The following is a 19,978-nucleotide window of genomic DNA, read 5'->3' as shown; positions in this document are numbered from 1 at the left end:
CACATAAGCATTTATTTCTAAATATTTGCTAAATCAGATTGTAGCCAACTTAAAAATAGAACCAGGTTAGATTTAAAATCAAATTAAAAAAATGAAATCAATGCACTAATAGTGATCTTAGTTGAAAGCTTTTAAAATGCGTGTTTTGGACCACTGTAGCCACTGCATAAAATTATGAAAAAAGTAATAATCATCTTTTGTTGGCTTGCTATAGGACAATGTAATAAAAAATAACTTTTAGATAACATATTGCAACTTTTCTAGAACCAAACCAGACATCTGTAAACTACATTGGAGATGCAAACATTTAAAATTTAACATTTATTCACTGTGAATCAGGCATTTGACTGATTTCTGTCTGTCCCAATCAAACAATAAAATAAAAGTAAGTAACACTGCCACTATGAAACGTTGTAACATGACATCACGCCCAGATTCCTGCTGGAGGGCAGAAAAACGCTGCTCACCAACAGCGACCACCATTTGGTTTTAGCTGACAAGTTGTCAACATAACACGCGTGATTAGAGAAAAAGGCACATGGAGTTTTGCAACCAATTGTCGACACTACGGCAATTAGATAACAAGATCCAAGAGTATCTACGGAGCCAGTAAGGCAGGGGCGTCAAACTCATTTTCATTTCGGGCCAAATCAAAAATCGGAATGTTCTTAAAGTGCCAGTTGGGCCAGAATATATTGATAAAACAAATTAAACTCTGAAAATATCAATAAATAGCTGTTCCTCTTGGATTTTGTGATCATTTTAGCTTTTTATTTGCAATCAAAATGACAGATTTTGTGGTGAACATTTAGAAATGATGGTAAGGCATTTTTACAATATTTGTGGTAATGTATGACGTTACATGTTACTCTTTATCTCTCGCCGTATTAATTACGAATTTAATGTTTTTGACCAATTTTGAGAACATTTACAGTACAATCAGAAAAAAAAGTTGGAAATTTGTTGATTTTGTGTGTGAATTTTACAGATTTGTGGAAAAACTGGAAGGACTTATTGATGTAATTTGGAGTCTAGAGGGCCACATAAAAATCTACGGCGGGCCATATTTGGCCCCCGGGCCTTGAGTTTGACACCTGTGCCCTAAGGGGACATGGAGAAAAAAAAAAGGAAAGAAATCCCGAGTTATTATCTCGATATCCCGACTTATTATCTCGAAAGTCGGGATCTCGAAATAATAAGTCGGGATTTCTTTTCTTTTTTTTTTTCTCCATGTCCCCCTAGGGGCTCCGTAGGTATCACATTTTACATGTTAGCAAAAAGTTTTAATTGGAAAAAAAAAGTAGCGACGGGGAAGAAAGTAGGACTGTTATGCTAGCTTGACTACGAGAATCTTAACATGTAGATGTGCTGTGGAAACTTATGTTTCGTTTCTCTGACAGATCATCAGTAGTGCAGCTAGTCAAACACTGCTGTGTTCAAACTATCGCTTATTAATAACCGCAGAATAAACGTCGAGCCTGAAAACATAATACTGTAACGGGACTGAACGTTAGCATAGCGGAGCTGTTGTTGAACCAGTCGCTATAGCAACGGGTCTGTGTGTAGCAGAATAGCCAAGACAAAATCGAAATGAGTGGCTTTGAGTTATTCTTCAGTAGGTTTTCTGTGTTATTTTTCCATTTGTTGCACTAAATTAATAAAACCTACATCTCCAGATTTTATTTTGTGAACAGATTTGTTCAACCAAAGCAGCGCAGCTGCAGATGGAAAGTAAAAGAATTTGCCCTCCACGTTGTGCACATTCTGAATATTTCCGGCTGTAAACATAAATATATGTTATATATGTAAATAACACAAAAGCTAATGGTTAATATCTGTTATTGGCCAAAGCAGCAATGCTAGTATGGGATGCCAAGACTTTTAAGCTCTATTTTATATTGGATGACATTTTAAGTTTAGAAATGGTAATTACCAAAAAAATATGTAGTATTTATTTGTTTTTTGATAGCTTAATTAGCTTTACTGTTTAGACTCGTATGTGATAGAAATACAGTCATATCACGTTAAGTTTATTTCAGAAATAGATAGTAAACTAGTGCAGTTAGCTAATTTTGAATAACAACAACAACCTGTTATTTCAAAATCATGTCAAGTATAAGAAGTACTTTTTTCAGTCTGAAGCAATATTAGATGCTTTTATTAAAATCCTGAACATGATCATATTTAATCCTTTGGCAGGATGCAGAAGAGGGACTGAAAAACTGTGTGATTTCCAGTCATGGCGCGGTAATTGCTAAGGGGAAGAACAGAGAAAAACAGCCAGACCACTGACCTCTCACCGAGGGAGCGTCCTGCACATGGCAGCCTGAGCTGAGGGCTCGCCGCAGGGGAACAAACGGCCAGAGACGAGGAGGCGGTGGGCAGGAAGAGCAGCGCGGTGAGGCGGAGAGGTGAGGGGCGCGCTCAAGAGTCGAGGTTATTGGGTTACGGAAAGGACCGCGAGTGGAAAAAAACACAGAGGAGAGAGGCAGGGAGCAGGCAGCAGGAAGAGGAGAGAAAGGAGCGAGAGGAACGAAAGGTGTTATGCTGGGGATTAAAGCTGAAATGAGCATATGGGGAGGGTGGAAAACATATAGGGGGAAAATCTTTTATTAAAAAATTGCATTCAACTTTAACGCCTCAGGCGCCAACCGAATATCTTAATTAGATGAAGCAAAAATCAGATCAGCTGCAGGTGTAAATCCACCTGAGGCTAGTTTGGTTTCCTGTCAGCTTGCAGTAATTGTTTACACAGAAATAAACTCGCAAACAGGTGCAGGGCAGCTCAGACTGCAACCGGCTTGTCAGTATGGATTTGTGTGGATACTTGTAAAGTGGACAGCTCACTGAGCAAGCCCAAGTGCTTCCTGTCAATATTAATTATCTCGTAAATATCATCAGAGGAAGCCACGTGGAAAGCAAGCCAGGGGAGAACCAAACAGGAAAATGTGAGACTGCTGAGGAGATGTGTTTTAATGTCAGACGTAGATTTACTCATAACGTATGAGCTGTGTATTAATACCAAAGGAGAGGTAATTTTGGGGGGGGCTTATGTTTGTCCTTTCGGGTTTATTAGATAGTGGGGGAGGTTGCGCCAACAGCATGGTGCCTTCTGAGGATGCCTAGTTAAAGTGGAGGATGGAGGGATGAGGTAAGACTCGGCAACAAATTGATTTTATCAATTAATTAAATTGTTGTTTTTTGTAGATTTGGACTAAGTTCATTTGGGGACCAAAATTGCAACATTTGTTACATTTTCAGCTGATTCGCTTTCACACTGCACTGTTGGACAATCTAAAAACGATTAAAAAACCTGTTCCCCTCGTCGCCTGTGGGGGCGCTGCACCAAGAACCACTGAAGGAAACAACATAAAAACCTCTGAAGACGACACTGAGCACAACTTCCTTCTTCATGAAACATAAACAAAGATTTTAGTGGTTCCAGGGTTTCTCTTTTGTCTTCGGCTAAAAACCATGAGCCATTTCTCCTGCTAGCACTAAACTCGCATGTTTGTTTTAGTTGTTTTTACCCAGAATTCCCTGCGCTGTAGTCCGTTTCCTGCTTCTGGAGCAGTCTGCGGTCATATTTTGGTCCAAATGTGCATTCACACCAACTCATACGAACCGGATTTTCTAGGTAAACGGACTGGAGTTGGATTAAAGCAAACTGAACACGGTTGGTTTGAATTCAACCTTGAACTTTGAAAATCTGGATTATTTTTTCACCAATGCACTCCGTATAGGTTTCTCTAGATTATAGAGCGCCAAGAACAGCCATCTTGTTTTACTGGACTTTGAATTCAGGTCAAATCTACGACAGACTATCAGGACGAAGTTACAGTATTTTTAATTACAAGAATGAAGTCACAATATTACCAAAATTAAGTCATAGCATTAGGAGAATAAAGTCGTATGACAGAGCCAACGTAGCATGAGAATAATGTCAGAATATTAGCAGGATGAAGTTGTAATCTTATGCTAACGCCTACATAAAAACTAAAAAAATTAAAATGAGGAACACTTTGGTATTGGTTTTCAGGAAATACTTCATCAAAATCAAACCAGTAGAAGGAATCTGAAACAATTGAGCAGACGACTGGCTGAGCTTTACAACTTTATCCAAGATTTTTCTCATTAAAGCAACTTCCTTGTATTTTTAGGATGTTATTGTGCTATTGCTAGCACTATATTCTTGTGGCTAATTTTCCTGTAGCTGGCCCTACGACTCCATTGTCCAACTCACAGAGGGGATGGATGAATTAGAAGCCACTTTTTAAAAATGTTTTCTGCCGTTTCTAACTTAATTTTTTAGAAAACAAGAAGCAAAATAGCTTAAAACCGGAAATCAGATCAGAGATGTTATTTTTAAGCCATGTCGCTCAGTTCTACGTTGAGAAAAGGAGGCAAAAGGTTGTTGTGAACAAAATCAAGGTGAGTAAAAGGAGGGAGGATCTGCAAGTCGCTGGATTTAACACGGTTTCTCTGACCAAGCCTCCAGCGTTTCCTCTCAATCCTCTTATTTCCTTCTGCTGCTTTGTACCATTCCTTCCCATGTCTTTCTGTTGAACATGTCCTACTGTAACCTTGAATTTAAAAACTGAATCTGCACACATACGTTTCCCACATTTTGATCCACACAGAGAATTTGAAATGATCTCTGGGATATAAAAGATCTTAACTGCATTTAGTTGTACGCGGCCCTGTGGGTTTGTTCCCATTAGAAACAATAATGAAAAACTAGAACATATTTTACGTGTGTCTGACTACAAAACATGATTGAAATCGGTTGTTTTTTGTGCTGAAACAGATGAGCAGAATATTGACGAGTATTCCTGCACTCTAAAAAGTGTTTTTTGGGCTGAAGTTCATCTTATGGACTTATTTACATTAATTTAACTTAATTCTTTTGCTTTTGATATGCAACTGACTTTTTCGTGTTCATTTAACTCAGAACTTACACTCTAAAAATAAAATAGTGGAACCAACTTAACTGAATTGCTTCCATAGGTCTTAATTTATTAAATTTAACCAATTCAATATATTCTAATCATCCAACTCAATTTGTTAATTTTATTTAACACATTTACTAAGTATGTTTAAGATAACAGATTTAAGTCAGTCTTACTCAAATCATTTACTTTCTTCTAATAAACATTTAAAATCTGTTTGTCTTAATTCTACAGAATTAACTCAACTCAAACTTTTAAGTTGTTACAAACTAAATATTTTGAAAAACTATTTTTACAGTGTCCTCTAAATATACTCTAATTTAAAAGTTACTAATATTTTCCTTAAAGGATCTTTTTGCTTTGACTTTACTTGAAATAATCAAGTTCAATATTTGTGTCCCACGTCTGACCATGACTCCGTACCAGGACAGATTCCCCAGTATGTGACTGTGGCTCTGTGGGTAGCGTAGTCGCCTTGTGATCGGAAGGTTGTAGGTTCGATTCCAGCTTCCTCCTGCCGCATATGGATATTGGTGTGAATGTGACTAATGTGAAGGGCTTTGAGTTGCCAAAGTGCTGTGTAGGTTCAGTCCATTTACCATTTTTTTGAAGTAAACTAAATGATTTGAGTAAGAGTGACTTAAATCTGTTATTTTAAACATACTTAATACATTTGTTTAAAAATTAACAAATTGAGTTGGATGATTAGAATAAATTGAATTGGTTAAACTTAATAAATTAAGTTGGATAAACTTAATTGAATTGCTTGTTACCCATAGAGGCAATTCAATTAAGTCGGTTCAACTTTTTTCTTTTTAGAGTGTGTGTAGAATAAGAAAAATAAAAAACTAAATCACAGGCAGAAAGCGGCAAAAACTGTATTGGCTAACTCACCAGTCGCATAAATTACTTTGACTTTTCTGCATTCACAGCTTTTCTCTGTTTTTCTTAAAAGTATTTTAGATTATAAAACAGGCAAATCAATATTTTTAGCCGAGAAATATGATGCAGCTTTCCCTATTTTCCGTGCTTGTCCTGAAAATACTTTAGTTTGTTTTTGGTATTTTGTTTTAAATAAATGCAATGCAAAAGTTAAAACGATATAAAACCTTGAACTACACATTTGAGATTTGAAGTCACGACATCTTTTTTCATGTTCCTGAAAGGTCCATATCTTTGAAGGTCCAGAAATTAACTTTCCTTGGATCCAACTTCACCAAACAGGATTTCAGGATTTGCGTTCACACCAGGTGCGTTCACACCAGGTGCGTTCACACCAGGTGCGTTCACACCAGGTGCGTTCACACCAGCCCGGTTCAGTCTGCTTTAATCGAACATTAAATGGTTTGCCTAGAAAGTCCGGTTTGTTTGGCAAAGTGCGAATATGTAATCGAACTCCGATGCAGACAAAAAATGAGAACTCGTCTGCATACAAACCTAAATTTTAAATCGGCTGAAGTGAACTCTGGTGCGGTTTGAATGAATATGTGAACGCAAGCAGACCAAAAGTAGGAAGCAGACCACATCGCAGAGGATTCTGGGTAAATACAGCGAAAACAGACGTGTGTATCTAACGCTAGTGGGAATAATGATGTGGTCTTTTACCAACAACAAGAGAGAAATACTACAACCGCTAAAATCTGACGCCACTCCATTTTTGTCTACATTTTGTAAAGAAGTAAGTTGCGCATAGTTGCTTCTTCTGAGTTTTTCATGTTGTTTCCTTCAGTGGCTCTTGGTGCAGCGCCACCGCAGGTGAGGGGGGGGAACAGGATTTTCAAAGGGTTTGGTTTGTGAAAGAGAACTACAAAACCTGGAAATTTAGCAAATGTTGCAATTTTGGTTCCCAGTTGAACCAAATTTCCTGGATTATCAGATGTGAAAACGCCCTAAAAATCACAAACCATCTGGATCACAGATGTGAACAAACCCCAAAGTTGGCTTCACCTGCTCCTATATGGCTCTTTTAAAAATCCTTTCACTTTTAATGAAAGCTGTACTGCCTCTGTGGATTTTTAAAATCAAAATGTCAGATTTTAGTTTAGAGGAGCAAAAGTAGAGAACGTCTAACATTTTAACTTCACCACTGGTCATATTTGGCCTTTAACCGAGACGATAACTTGATGAGCCTCACAGTGACATGATATTAAGAAAAAAAAAATCCTCTCGGAAGAAGCCAAACTGTTTCAAACAAAGACTTTGTGTACACACACACACACACACACACACACACACACACACACACACACACACACACACACACACACACACACCAGTTCAGACTGGGACATCAAGACAATGTTTTTGCGCTCCTGCTGGTTTCCACCGGTGGCGACGAGCACCTGTGCGTTTTGCGCAACAAAGGTTCCTAGCAACAGTTGTCGAGCAGAGATGCACACCTGTTTGATCTGCCTGGACCCTCTGTGATAAGTGGCCTCGGTTACCATGGCGACCGGGATATGGGATGGATCCATGTGGCGCTATTGAATGGCCTTGGATTATAAACACACGTATACAGGCAGACGCAGAAACTCATGAAGACACACACGGCATCACGCTTGAAGGAGTTTGTCACACACACACACACACACACGCACACACACACACACACACACACACACACACACTTTAGAGACGGCAAACAAAAAAAAAGGAGGAAAATCACACAAACCAGCCGAAGTGGTGCGTCTAATGAAGCAGTCGGGCCATGCCAGGTTTCACACCTGCATGCAGACTCGTAACAGACTTCACACTTGAGGAAACTTGCAAAGGAAGGTCTCACATTTGGAGAGAAATAAACACACGTAGGCCGACTTGTAGCACTTCACAATGCAATGCGTGGAGAATTTTAAAAAACCACGACAAGGCGGCAGATGGCCGACATGCTAACAGTTACTCACAGCGTGCAGGTGGACGAGGAAACGCTTTCCTCCCTCTCTCTCTCTCTCTCTGTCTCTCTCCCTCTCTCTCTCTCTCGTGTCGACCTTGTAGAGAAAAGCGAATAGTTAAACCGCAGCAGTCATTCACACAAAAATAGATGAACGAGAAAATACATAATGGTGGGAGCTGTTGCATTTTCTATAGCCTGAAAGGCGGGATAGAAATGTGAGCATTGAAACGCAATCAAACACGAACACCGACGCTGCTGCTCTGCGAGCTTTCTCTTTTAAACTCTTTTAAAATTGAATGGTAACCCATTAAGACGCCCAGCACTGTAAAGTGGAGTTCTTCCCTCGAAGTTCTGCGTTTGTGCTTCAGGTGCGCTGCACACCTTTCAAGCATTGAAATGGAAATGATGTCTCTGTTGGGTTCATTTCATGCATAGAGATGCAGCGTACAGGCCTCCCTGCACAAATTAAATCATAAATAAATGGCTTTTGTAGTCACTTGATGGATGAAGTTAATTATTTTTTCGCTAGCCTGGTTATTCTGGGAAACTATTACATTTAGCAATGTGTGTTATTAGTTTCCTCTCTTAAATATGAGAAATCAGTTGGGTAATTCTGGTTTTAAAATATTATTTAGGAACCGTCAGTGTGTTAAACCAAGCTGGTTTTTGGTTTTTCGTTATAGTTCAGTTTTATTTCGTTTTTGCTTTTTGTCTGATTCAGCTAGTTGTAGAGTTTACACATCGATTGGGTAATGAATGCTCAACACAAGGCGCCGTTTTCAAAACATATATTCAATCTTTGTTTTCTCCAAACTTTTACTGTCACCATTTTTGCAAACTAGCATAAATTTGCTGACAGCTGATTTAAACTGCTTGACTGTGGGGTAAAAAGTTATTTTGCATCAGTTCGAAAGGGGAATAAACACAGAAACTAAAGATGTTATAACAATAATAACACAAAACACAGTTTTCTCCCTTTAGTTACCGTTTTTATTTATTGCAGTTAGTTTTTGTTTTTCCATTAGTCTTGGTTAACTGTAATAACCTGGCAGGAAAACATCAGACTCTTTATAAGGACTGATTCATTTGTCAATCACTGAATTTTATGAAAAAATATTAAAATCTGTTAAGATATTTTAGAAAAGTTGCAGTTATTATTTTACAGTTCAGAGACCAACATGCAAATATTAAAAATGAGAATGAATTTTTAGTCTGGGCTTGATTTTAATTATCTTTGAGAAGTATGGACTTTGGTGTCTGCATTTCTCCAAGTTTGGAAAACATCTGTTGCTTCAAGTTAAAAAAAAAGTGGACCAATTTTTACAGAATAAAGCTAAAGACTCGTTTTAAAATTAAAAAATATCCCACAGTAAAATTAACTGTAACTCCTATCATCCAAGTGTCATCAGGGTTGTTGTGGAAAGTGACGCTTCGGCCTGTTGGTTTTAGTTACCTATAAAGTTAATCCTTTATGTTTTCTTAATGTTCTGTGAGGGCCATTGAAATAAATCCTTTCTTATCGCTGTGCAGCGGAGGACAATACAGATGTTACACTTTGTCTGCGAACACACCGCCGCGTCTTATCGTGACTCGCAACCTGCATGTAATGAGGAGCTGCGCAGCATTTGCGTCACTTTTCTCAGCGCCGGACTAAAACGGAAAGCAACAGCACCAGCGGTTGACAAATAAACGGATCATGTGGAAGACCAGACGAGGGGAAGGGCCGTCCGGGTCGATCCGAACCAGCAGAAATCGGTCACGCGCAGCTTGAGCTCATCAGGCAGTCGCTCAAACGAGATAAAGTGCAAACAGACTTCGGCTCGTTAATCTATTTAGTTTCTCCAGCCTCATTTTTGCACCGTTCGTCGTTGTCCCTGCTGTTTCTTTTCCACTCGTCACAAGTGGGACGTTGGACCATCTGTCAGTCTTGGATTTAATTAGTGTATTCATTGAAAGGTATATACCTGAAACTGTTTTGACGCGTAGGATTTAAATAAAACTTCTCCAAAGTGAGAAACCAACGAAGACGCTTTCTGCACATTTCTGCTTAATTTTCTGATTGAATTCCAGATGTTGTAATTAATGAACAACAGCAGAAAAGAGGATGCAGAAGTAATTTGGCCTTTCTTCAAGAGAAGGTCATTAGACAAGATAATCTGAAAAACACTTTTAATGGGAGAAAGATGATTATGAATGTTGAAGTTTTGGAGTCTTTATTTTAATGATGTAACTTCAAAGTAGTGCCACAGTTTCCCTAATTTTCAGGTATAATTAACTGAGTTTTTAATATGTTGGTGCTGAATTTTTCCAGCAATTCTGTACTATATATATGTGAGGAGCAAAAATAAAGTTGCTGAATAAAAAATTGAGTTGATTCCCTTGGTTTGCTAAAATTGTACGTCAGCGATTGAAGTTGGTTGGCGCAGGTTAGCTTGACTTTATCTACAGATTTAAGAAATATTCTGTCAATATTCCGAGATAAATCTGATAAGTTATCTCTGCATTTAAGCTACTGTAAAACTACTAAATTACTACAAATAAATAAAGCAAACTATTTAGTACAACGTGAGAATTGCCTAGTTTCAGGGATAATTACAGTACAGTCTAATTATACCACGACAAAATGCTAAGATTCTTGTAAATCTGTGAATATGATCCTCTAAACTAACAAACTTTTATGTTTTCCTCCCAGCAAACTTTCTAAAGTCCAGTTACAATGAAAAATACTGAACAGATGGACACCAACAGTGGACTAATATGTTAGTTTAACAAAGTTACAAGGAAGATTTGACCTTCATACTCAAAGTACGAACAATATTCAAACATGCTAAAATGCTAATTATAATTACATTAATACAGCTAAACAACACCAGTTACCACAGAGACACTGACAAAAAAACAAGATTGTACAGCTTAAAATATATAGTTACCATATTTTTAATGTGAAATTAAAATTATGTGACTTAAATATGCAGTTTTCTATCCACATGTTAGCATTTTAATTCTCACAGTAGCCTACGGGCTAACGTGCTAACAGCTAATAGCAGGTGTTTTATTTCACTTTTCTCATGAATATTTGGAAGTTCACATCAATATGAGATATAATGTTAAATAAAATTCAGTTTTAAGATATTTAAGAGATTTTAACATCTATCTAAAAGACAAACTTATATTGTGAATGTTTGTCTATCAAGCTAGCAGCGCGCTATTAGCTAACAGAAGTCTGTCTGTCTACTTCCTTTCCCGCCACTGTTCAAAATTATTTATTTATAGTTATACGGTAGAGCTAGTTGTTTAATTGTAGAGTCCAACCACTTTATTTTTAGCTTCTTGATCAAATGTAGCTTTCAAAGTTATTAAAGTTTTCGTACTGTTCCTTTACAGCATCTTTGTGATGAGTATACTTTATAAAATCACTCTTGTATTTAAGTGTTTCACATGTGTTGGGTTTGTCTGCAGACAGTATATTTTTCACAGTCTTCTGGTTTATTTTTGGTTAAGACAAAAAAAGTCTTCCTGTTCAATCGGTACATCTCTTTCTCTACGCAGCCTAAAAAAATTAACATAATCATTGGTTTGCCTTAGAAAGTTCAGTCAGATGTATTGGGTTTAAAAATATATTTTGAAGTGAAAATGGACAAAGGTAATTTTTTTTTTACATATTAGTTACAAGTAGGCATGTCACGATAAATAGTCCCAGAAGTTATTGCGATAAACGATAATATTGTTGTTTTGAGACGACTTTTAAACACTACGATGGTAATGACATAATAATGCAAGAGCACATCCTCAAAAATCATTAAACTTTAAATTCTACTGAACATTTAATGCTGGAACTGGAAGATATTTTAAATATCCAAAATAAATAAAACAACAGAAACATCAAATAAAATTAATTAGGAAACTGACGTCCAGTTTTGGTAGAAAGAAAATGGAAAACAGAAAAACAATAAATTATGCAAATGGAAATTATTGAGCTTGTTGCAACTTATTATGTGATTAATTGATTTATTGCAACGTTACTTTCTTGTTTATTTCCCGGGAACAGCTACAGATATAAATGTGACGTAACGGCCTTCACAGATTAAATACGTATTGAAATCTGTTACATTCGATACGTTACACCTGACTAATTATCTATTCTGGAAACATTTTTTCCATTACCTGTCATTTATATTAGCTTTGCTGTTTAATGAAATCAGAAACACAAAAATAAAACGAGTCCAACAGACTTCAGAGCAAAAAACAAAAAATCCTCTTAAAGGCAAAATTCTTAATATTTTTTTTTAGATTGCGTTTAAGCCGCTTTGCAAAAATCAGACAGGCTTGTTTCTTTACGACCCCTTGCTTTTTCCATCAAGCCTGATGATTTCTTTTTGTCTCGTATCCTCTGCTTTCTCTCGTCTGTTCCTGGATGAAAAGGCCACATCAAACAATGGATTCAGCTTCTCCCCAGGTAGACGAGGGGAAAAGCTGCGGGAAACCAAGATGCACGAACCTGAGCCAGGATTTTCAGGGGTTTTATGGTTTCAAACATCCAAAAAGAAGTTCTTATAATTTATCTTTTAAAAACACAGATTTTTTAGAAACATTTAAGTGTTTTTTAATATATTTTGAGTGAGTAGTTGTGTGATTTTGATTACGAACGTACTAAAAGGAAGAAAAATCCTGTAAAAAGATAAAAATTTGTTTCACAAAGTATTGATGCAGGAACCATCCATCCATCCATTTTCTTGCACCCTTTTTCCCTCAGTGGGGTCGGGAGGGGTGCTGGTGCCTCTCCAGCCAATGTTTCGGGCGAGAGGCGGGGTCACCCTGGACAGGTCGCCAGTCTGTCGCAGGGCAACACAGAGACACACAGGACACACAACCATGCACACACACACTCACACTCACACCTAGGGGCAATTTAGAGAGGCCAATTAACCTGACAGTCATGTTTTTGGACTGTGGGAGGAAACCGGAGTACCCGGAGAAAACCCACGCATGCAGGGAGAACATGGAGACTCCATGCAGAAAGACCCCAGGCCGGGAATCGAACCCAGAACCTTCTTGCTGCAAGGCAACAGCTCTACCAACTGCGCCACTGTGCAGCCCTGATGCAGGAACCGTAAAAACTTATTACACTATTTTCTAACTCAAATGTTGAAGTCGTGTTCCATAAATCAGAAGTATTTTTTGAAAATAACAGCCTTTAAGCAGGTATTCAACATACTTTTAACCGCACGCATTTCTGTTAGAAAATGCAGTTTTGTTATTCTAATTTAACTCTAAACAGAAATCATCGTAATTAACAGAAATAGACTTTCAGACCTGCGCATAATTAATTTATGATTCACTTTGTAAAAAAGTTCCTGAAATAAATTTACGTTTCAATAATATCCAAATTTATTGAAAAAGAAGTGAAATAATGTAAAAAGCTGCAGATTCAAAAATGCTATATTTATTTAGAAACCATAAAAATGTTGTCCACTTTAATTAATTAAAGTTTTTAGCTTTAATTAGAATGCTCAAGTCTTTTATGTGTCAGATTAAAAGCAGTTTTTTAATTTAACAACCTTTAAGCAGGTATGAAACATTTTTTTCAGTAAGTTTTTATTTCTGTTTTTAAAAATAGTTTTGTTATTGATCTGACTGAATAATGTTAAAATTAACTGTAAGATTAATTAACAGAAATAAAGGCTTTGAAACATCCATCTGTAATTAATCAGTGGATTTTAAGTTTTATTGTGATATTTTGTGGTTCTATTGTGATAAATGTGGCTATAAGAACTTATTTATACTTATTTTTATCAATAACTGCACACAGTAACTGCATTTAATAATGTTTTATATAAAATAATATATAAAGAAACAGACTTAGAATGTTTTTTATTCACTATTCAATAATTATTACGTTCATTGAGCAATAATTGATTTTAGATCTCCATGAGTTCTGTGGCAGAAAATCAGACAACATATTATGACTTTATTACCAGATACTTTTTTCTTCATAATCTCCTCTTTTTGGTAAGAAAATACGTCATATTTTATATTAATCACATCACATTGTGTTTTATTTCCAGTTATTTGGTCTTTTTCTTGTCAGAAACGTTTCCATTCGTCGCCATCTTGATGAATTTGACTGGCAGCCAATCAGAAAATGACATTTAGTTCAATTTAACTTACATTTTATTGAGAAAAAATTAGCTTTTCTTTCTCATCTTGACTCAAACTGAGGCCCGACTTTGAAAAAGCCTTTGCTAAACGAATAAACTTGAATGATTGATTAAATGAAAAAAAAAATCTGTTATGGCGATACATTTTGCTGGATGATAAATTGTCCCAAAGTTATCGCGATAAACGATAATATTGCTGTTTTGAGACCATTTTCAAAGTAATGGAAAGGTGATGGCTTAATAATAACACATTCTCAAAGATCAATAAACTTTAAATTGACTTTTAACACTGGAACTGGAAAACATTTTAAATATACAAAATAAATAAAGTAATAAAATGAATTATGAAGTTTCTGTAAGTCAAACCAGTAAAAACCAGAACTGAAGACTTTCGTCATGAAAATGGAGATTATTGACTTTGTTTTCATTTACTGTGTGATTAATTGATTTATTGATTTATTGATTATTGCGACAGACCTAACTGTAGAGCCTTTTGGTTTTCTTTTACATAATTGCTGCACTTTATTAAAAATGTCCTCTCTTTACCCAATTTCCACGCCTGGAATCAGTGAAATGGAAGTAAATCGCAGTTCGCCCTGCAGCTCGTCCCTTTCTTTCTGCCTCTCTTTCTTTCTTTCCGGGTAGAATCGGAGAGAAAAGCTTTCCAAGGCCGAGGCAGCAGAACCGGAGCACCTTGGCGTTTTGAAGTCGGGCTGAAAGAGATCTGAAGCTGCAATAAGTCGACTCGAGACGGCGGTGGAACTGATGCAATGTCAGTCACTTGAAGCTGGAGAAGCAACAGGAGGAGGAGGAGGAGGAGGAGGTTAGCGGCGAACAGAAGGAGGAAGGAGTGGAGGAGCAGAAGGTGCAGGGCGGAGAGAGTCACAAACACGCCTGGCTGCTGATTGTGATTGCTGTTCAAACAAGGCTGACAGCTGCCACAAACATCTCCCTGCTTAATATGACACACATTTACTCTCACCTGCGCCGATAGCCTCCCGCTTTATGGCGCCCTGTTATCTTTCTTTCTGCTCCTCGGCCTGATAAGGCCGCTGTGATTGCCCTCCGCTCGCTCGCTCTGCAGCATGACGGCTCAATCACTCATCAAATCAAGATGTCCCCTCGGCGCTCGTGATGAAATACCACCCAGATCATCTTCTGTCATTCCTCTGTTTGGCCTCAAATACATGTGGCTTCACTTCGAAAAGGTGGGTTTAGATTGCAGTTTCCTTTAGTTTAAATGCAAACATATAAAATAAAGTGTTTCCATTGCTTTGGTTGAATGTTGAGATCAGGATTTTTATAGTTTTCTGCAGCTGGCAGGGCCAGACTTAGAAAAATATGGAGATAGTTTTGGTGCCCAGATCCCCCAAAAAAGCAAATAAATATTCTGTAATAAAGTTCATGAAATAAATTGAAACATTTGCCAGCATTACTTGTCATTATCTTATACATATACATATATATATGTACTCTTCTTTCTAAAAAGTAAACCAAAATTAGCAGGGCTGGATTTAGAAGAACCAGGGCCCCGGGCAGGAGCCAGTTTTATGTCTCCACCAAAGAAAAACATAAAAGTTATGACAAAGTTCCTGAAATAACTCAAAAGATTATCCTGCATTACTAGTTGTGATCTGATTTGTGTACTTATTTCTTTATTGGACTGTGATTGGCAGAACAATCACAGCCCCGCAAACACAAATACTGCTCTTGAGAAACATTTATATTACACTTATTTAAGACAAATTACTTTTTTTTCTCCACTAAACTCCAGACATTAACTGCATTTAATCACATTTTCAAATTGTACTTATTGGTATTCTTATTTAACAAAGAAAATAGTAAAAATAAATAAATAACAATCCTGAATCCAGAGAGTTTCTGTTCTTTTAAACATCAATTACAGTTTATCATGACAACAATAAATCAATATTCTTAGAGAAAATGTATCACGATAAATGATAAACGATAAAATGTTGGCCTCAAAAATATGTGCTGCTGTGTAAGACTGAAACGATTCACCGGATTAATCGTGATGAATCGATTACTGAAATAATCGTCAATTAAAGAAAGTTTGTTTCAGCCTTTTGTGAATTTCACTGGATGAAATCTGTCAAAGAATCCAGCAGATACAGAAAGATTATTTGTAATAAAGATAAGTAATTACCTAACTGGTTGAATTAGGACATGTTTTTATCTGATTAATTAATTAATAATCAATTACTAAAAGAATCGTTAGTTGCAACCCTGCTATAATGTCATATTTTTAAAATATTTGGGTGTAATTTAAAAATCAACCCTTAAGTTTGTAAAACATGCATAGTACAAAATAAAAAATTAAATTTCCGCCCCCTGAGAACTTGTAGCCCTGGGCGATTGCCCCTGTAAGCTCTTTTTAAAGACTGATCAAAGTAGTAAATGCTGCAGAAATGGCAATTTTGAAATAAAATGAAAGAATTGGGAGATTATCCTAAGTTTTCCCAAAGTGCACATAGCACTTCGGTTGTTTCCGATCTTTCCTGCAGATGTTTTTTTCCGTAAATAAAGAGACCTCACCTGCATTCGGTTCCGATCTGCCGATTATTCATGTGGATCAGGAAACTAAAACGAATAAATCAGAACGGATTTCCTCTTGCGTTACTTTTCCGTCAAAGAAAAAACACGCAGTAGCAAAATATAACCTTTCCCAGCAAAACCTTCAATTAAAGTAAAGAACATTTTCCATCCAGGACCCTGTTGTTCCGCTCTAGTCTCTGCTCTTTATTCCCTTTCGTGTTTATTAAAAATCAAACTGTTGCCTCCAGTTTGTGGACAGTCTGGTGAAGCTGATAATGACTCAGGGTTAGGGGGAAAGCAGAGGATTAGCTATGCATGCAGAGGGCGTTCACTCACTACTATATAATTCAGAATGCTTCGCTTTTTCCTCCCCATCCTCCACACAGAGCAACAATCGCGACATCAAATGCACCCACTCTTTCATGCGCATTCCTGCTGTTTCCCCTCTATTTCTGTCTGTCTGTGTCATCCTCCCTTTTCTCTTTACACACACACACACACACACACACACACACACACACACACACACACACACACACACACACACACACACACACACACACACACACACACACACACTCCTCCACAGCAGCAGTTGCACATTATGGAGTGGTAACCAGGCAGCATCTAATTGCAATAATTGAAAGAATGTACCGAGCGGGCCTGTTTGAACACCTGTTAGCGCTGAATTTCTCTCATGGCTGCAGCTCGTACGCGCCGTGTCACACCAGTTGGTGCGCGTGCATGTGGGTGCATGCATTGAGGAAGAGTAGGAGAGGAGGAAGGGTTTGTAAATATGACACGCTGGCTGCGCTCCAGCCCCGCGTTTCGCCGCTTCCAGAAGGAGACAGGCGAACAGAAATGAATAAAACGCGTGATGCGTCTTCGCGCCTTTCATGCTGTCACCATTGTTATGAACGCTCCCGCTACCGGAAGTCTCTGCCGCGGGGACAGATGCGCGGAGCTGTCCGCCCGCGCCGGTGCTGAAATCTCCCCAAACGCAACACAGCACAAGGGATAAAAATAAAGAAACTAATCTACTAAAAGTTAAATTTCAGGTTTTTTAAATAGACTATTAATTCATTTCTTTCCACCTCTCCTGAAATCGCTTCATACTTCTTCTTCTTCTTCTGTTTTTAATAGCTCCTCTCTTCAGTCCATGCAGCAGCGGAGGAGCTCCAGTCAACATGGAGCTGTTGTCATTTTAATCCGTAACGACGCGTTAATTTCCTGTCTAATTTCTGGTTCACTTTCTTTTTTTAACAAATGTTCGCAGTTTGATCTGTGAGTGTTTGTTTCTTTAAAATGGAGCTTTAGATGAACCTACCTGTTGATATGAAAGGTCCGGTCCGCGCCGCGTCCTCACCAACATCTAAACCAAAAGGAAGAAGAAAAAAAACCAGTTAAGAACATCGTAATGGGACCAGATGTGTCACGCTGTTGTATCTCCAAACACTCCCACCCCTCCGTGGGTCTCCGTCCGAGCTCACCTGGCTCCGGTCGGTCCGGAGCTCCGTTCCGGGTTGGAGCGCACGGAGAGCCGCGGCGCGTCCTGAGCGCAGAGATCAAGCCTCCGGTGCGCTGCTGGCTGCACCTTTTAAAAGCCTCCACTGGACCAATAGGAGGTCTGTCAGCGTGATGGGACCTGACGTCACCCTTCCCTCACCTAACAACCCACCTACCCTGCCCCTCCTCCGCTTTTCTTCAACTGTATAAGAAAAATAACCACATTGCCTCCTCGGAATTAGATCAAAAAAAGTGCTTTTCCCTCCCATTTCTCATAAATCTCGGCTTTCTGTGTGATTTATTCTTTGTAGACCGGAAGCAGGTCAGAATTTGGAGGTGACTCCAGGTGGAAATGACAAAAACAGACTCTGAGTTATCAGCAGCAGGTGGGTAAAACAGGCACAGGTGGACAGCAGACGTATTCAGCAGCAGCGTGATGTTCAATATTTGAACTTTTATGACGTTTTCTACGGTGATAATTAAAAGTTGTGAACTTTAAAGAAGAGATATAGGGCGAGTTTTTTTTACTTTAAAAGCTGTTTTAACATAACATTTCACTAAACTTACATTCCAGAAACTATTAGTGTCTGGCTTGAAAGGTTAAGTTTATTTGTATAGCGCATTTCAGAAACGAGGCAGTTCAAAATGCTCTACGTCATTAAAGCATAATCAATAATCAATTGAAAACACAAAATAATGTTTGCCATGATCAATACACATCAAATATACCGATCAGTGTTCCAGTTTTTATGAATCAAACTCTAAACAGTCTTGATTTAAAGGAACTCAGTGTTTCATCTGTTTTGCAGTTTTCTAGAAGTTTGTCCCAGATCTGTGGAGCATAGAAGCTGAATGCCGCTTCTCCATGTTTGGTTCTGGTTCTGATGCAGAGCAGAAGACCCGAGAGGTTCTGGAACGTTGATACAACAACAGCAGATTAACTTTTTAGGCAGAACTGTGAAGACACTGTGACTGTGCACTGTAAAAACACAAAATATTAACAGCCATTTTTTCTGGTGGACTGTTTATCCAATCGTTCCCCTGCCGAGGAACAAACTTCCTCGAGTGGGGAAAAAGCAGCACCTGAAGACGACAGCCAGGAAGAGAGATCTGACCAAGGGCATGATGTCTCTGAGCTCAGAGAGCAAACTTCCCCGGCTGGGGAGGTTTGCGGTAAACGTTCTCCCCCTATGTCCTCTTGGGCAGGAGTTGAGGACGATGAAGAGATTGACGACTCAACTTCTGCTCCGACGAAAAAGGCGTCCGAAGACTGGACCCCTGAAAGGACAACTGTCCAAGAGAACGAGGTCCCTGACCTCAGAGAGCAAACTTCCCCGGCCGGGGAAGTTTGCGGAAAACCTTCTCCCCCTATGTTCTCTTGGGCAGGAGTTAAGGATGAGGGACAATATGAGGACTCAACTCCTGCTCTGTCGAAAGCAGATTTAGAGGACTGGACCCAGGAAAAGAGATCAGTCCTAGAGACAGAATCCCCTGATCTAAAAGAACAAACTTCCCCGGCTGGGAACGTTTGTGGTAAACGCTCTCGGCTAATGCTCACATGGGCAGGAGTTGAGTACGATGAAGACTTTTTTGCCCCTGCTGTGAAAAATGAGACAACAGACGACCACAGCCATGACGACTACAGCTATGATCTCCAAGAACAATCTTTCTCCCTGGATGGAGAATTGGACTATGAAAACAACACAGTTGAAGGCAAAAACGTAATTATCAATCTACCAAAAGCGGCATCAGAAGATTGGACATATGAGGCGAGATGTTTACTCACAGTACCTGAACCTAAAAAGAAGACTAAATCAAAATGGCCAAAACTTTCTTTTTGGCCATTTTGATTGACAGTATGACATCTGCTGCACTTCTTCTAATATTTAGAATGGCAGAAGTAATTACCACTGGTAAAA

The 19,978-nt window shown here is 38.3% G+C and overlaps 1 long non-coding RNA gene across 2 annotated transcripts in view; it reads right to left on the bottom strand.

The window, feature by feature from the left end:
• Positions 1 to 18,559, bottom strand: part of LOC103481212 (uncharacterized) — a 52,850-nt gene extending 34,291 nt beyond the window's left edge. For both annotated transcript variants that reach the window (XR_014087979.1, XR_014087980.1), the window contains exons 1-2: positions 18,044 to 18,559; positions 17,881 to 17,925 (exon numbers count right to left, since the gene is read on the bottom strand). This is a non-coding gene — a long non-coding RNA (uncharacterized LOC103481212). The remainder of the gene's footprint in view (positions 1 to 17,880; positions 17,926 to 18,043) is intronic.
• Between the last annotated feature and the right edge of the window lie 1,419 nt (positions 18,560 to 19,978).

This window comes from Poecilia reticulata, chromosome 6 (genome assembly GCF_904066995.2).
Source record: "Poecilia reticulata chromosome 6, P_reticulata-male-v2, whole genome shotgun sequence".
NCBI lineage: Eukaryota > Metazoa > Chordata > Actinopteri > Cyprinodontiformes > Poeciliidae > Poecilia > Poecilia reticulata.
Note: the sequence above shows the minus strand (reverse complement) of the source record. Positions and strands in the feature narration are given on the sequence as shown.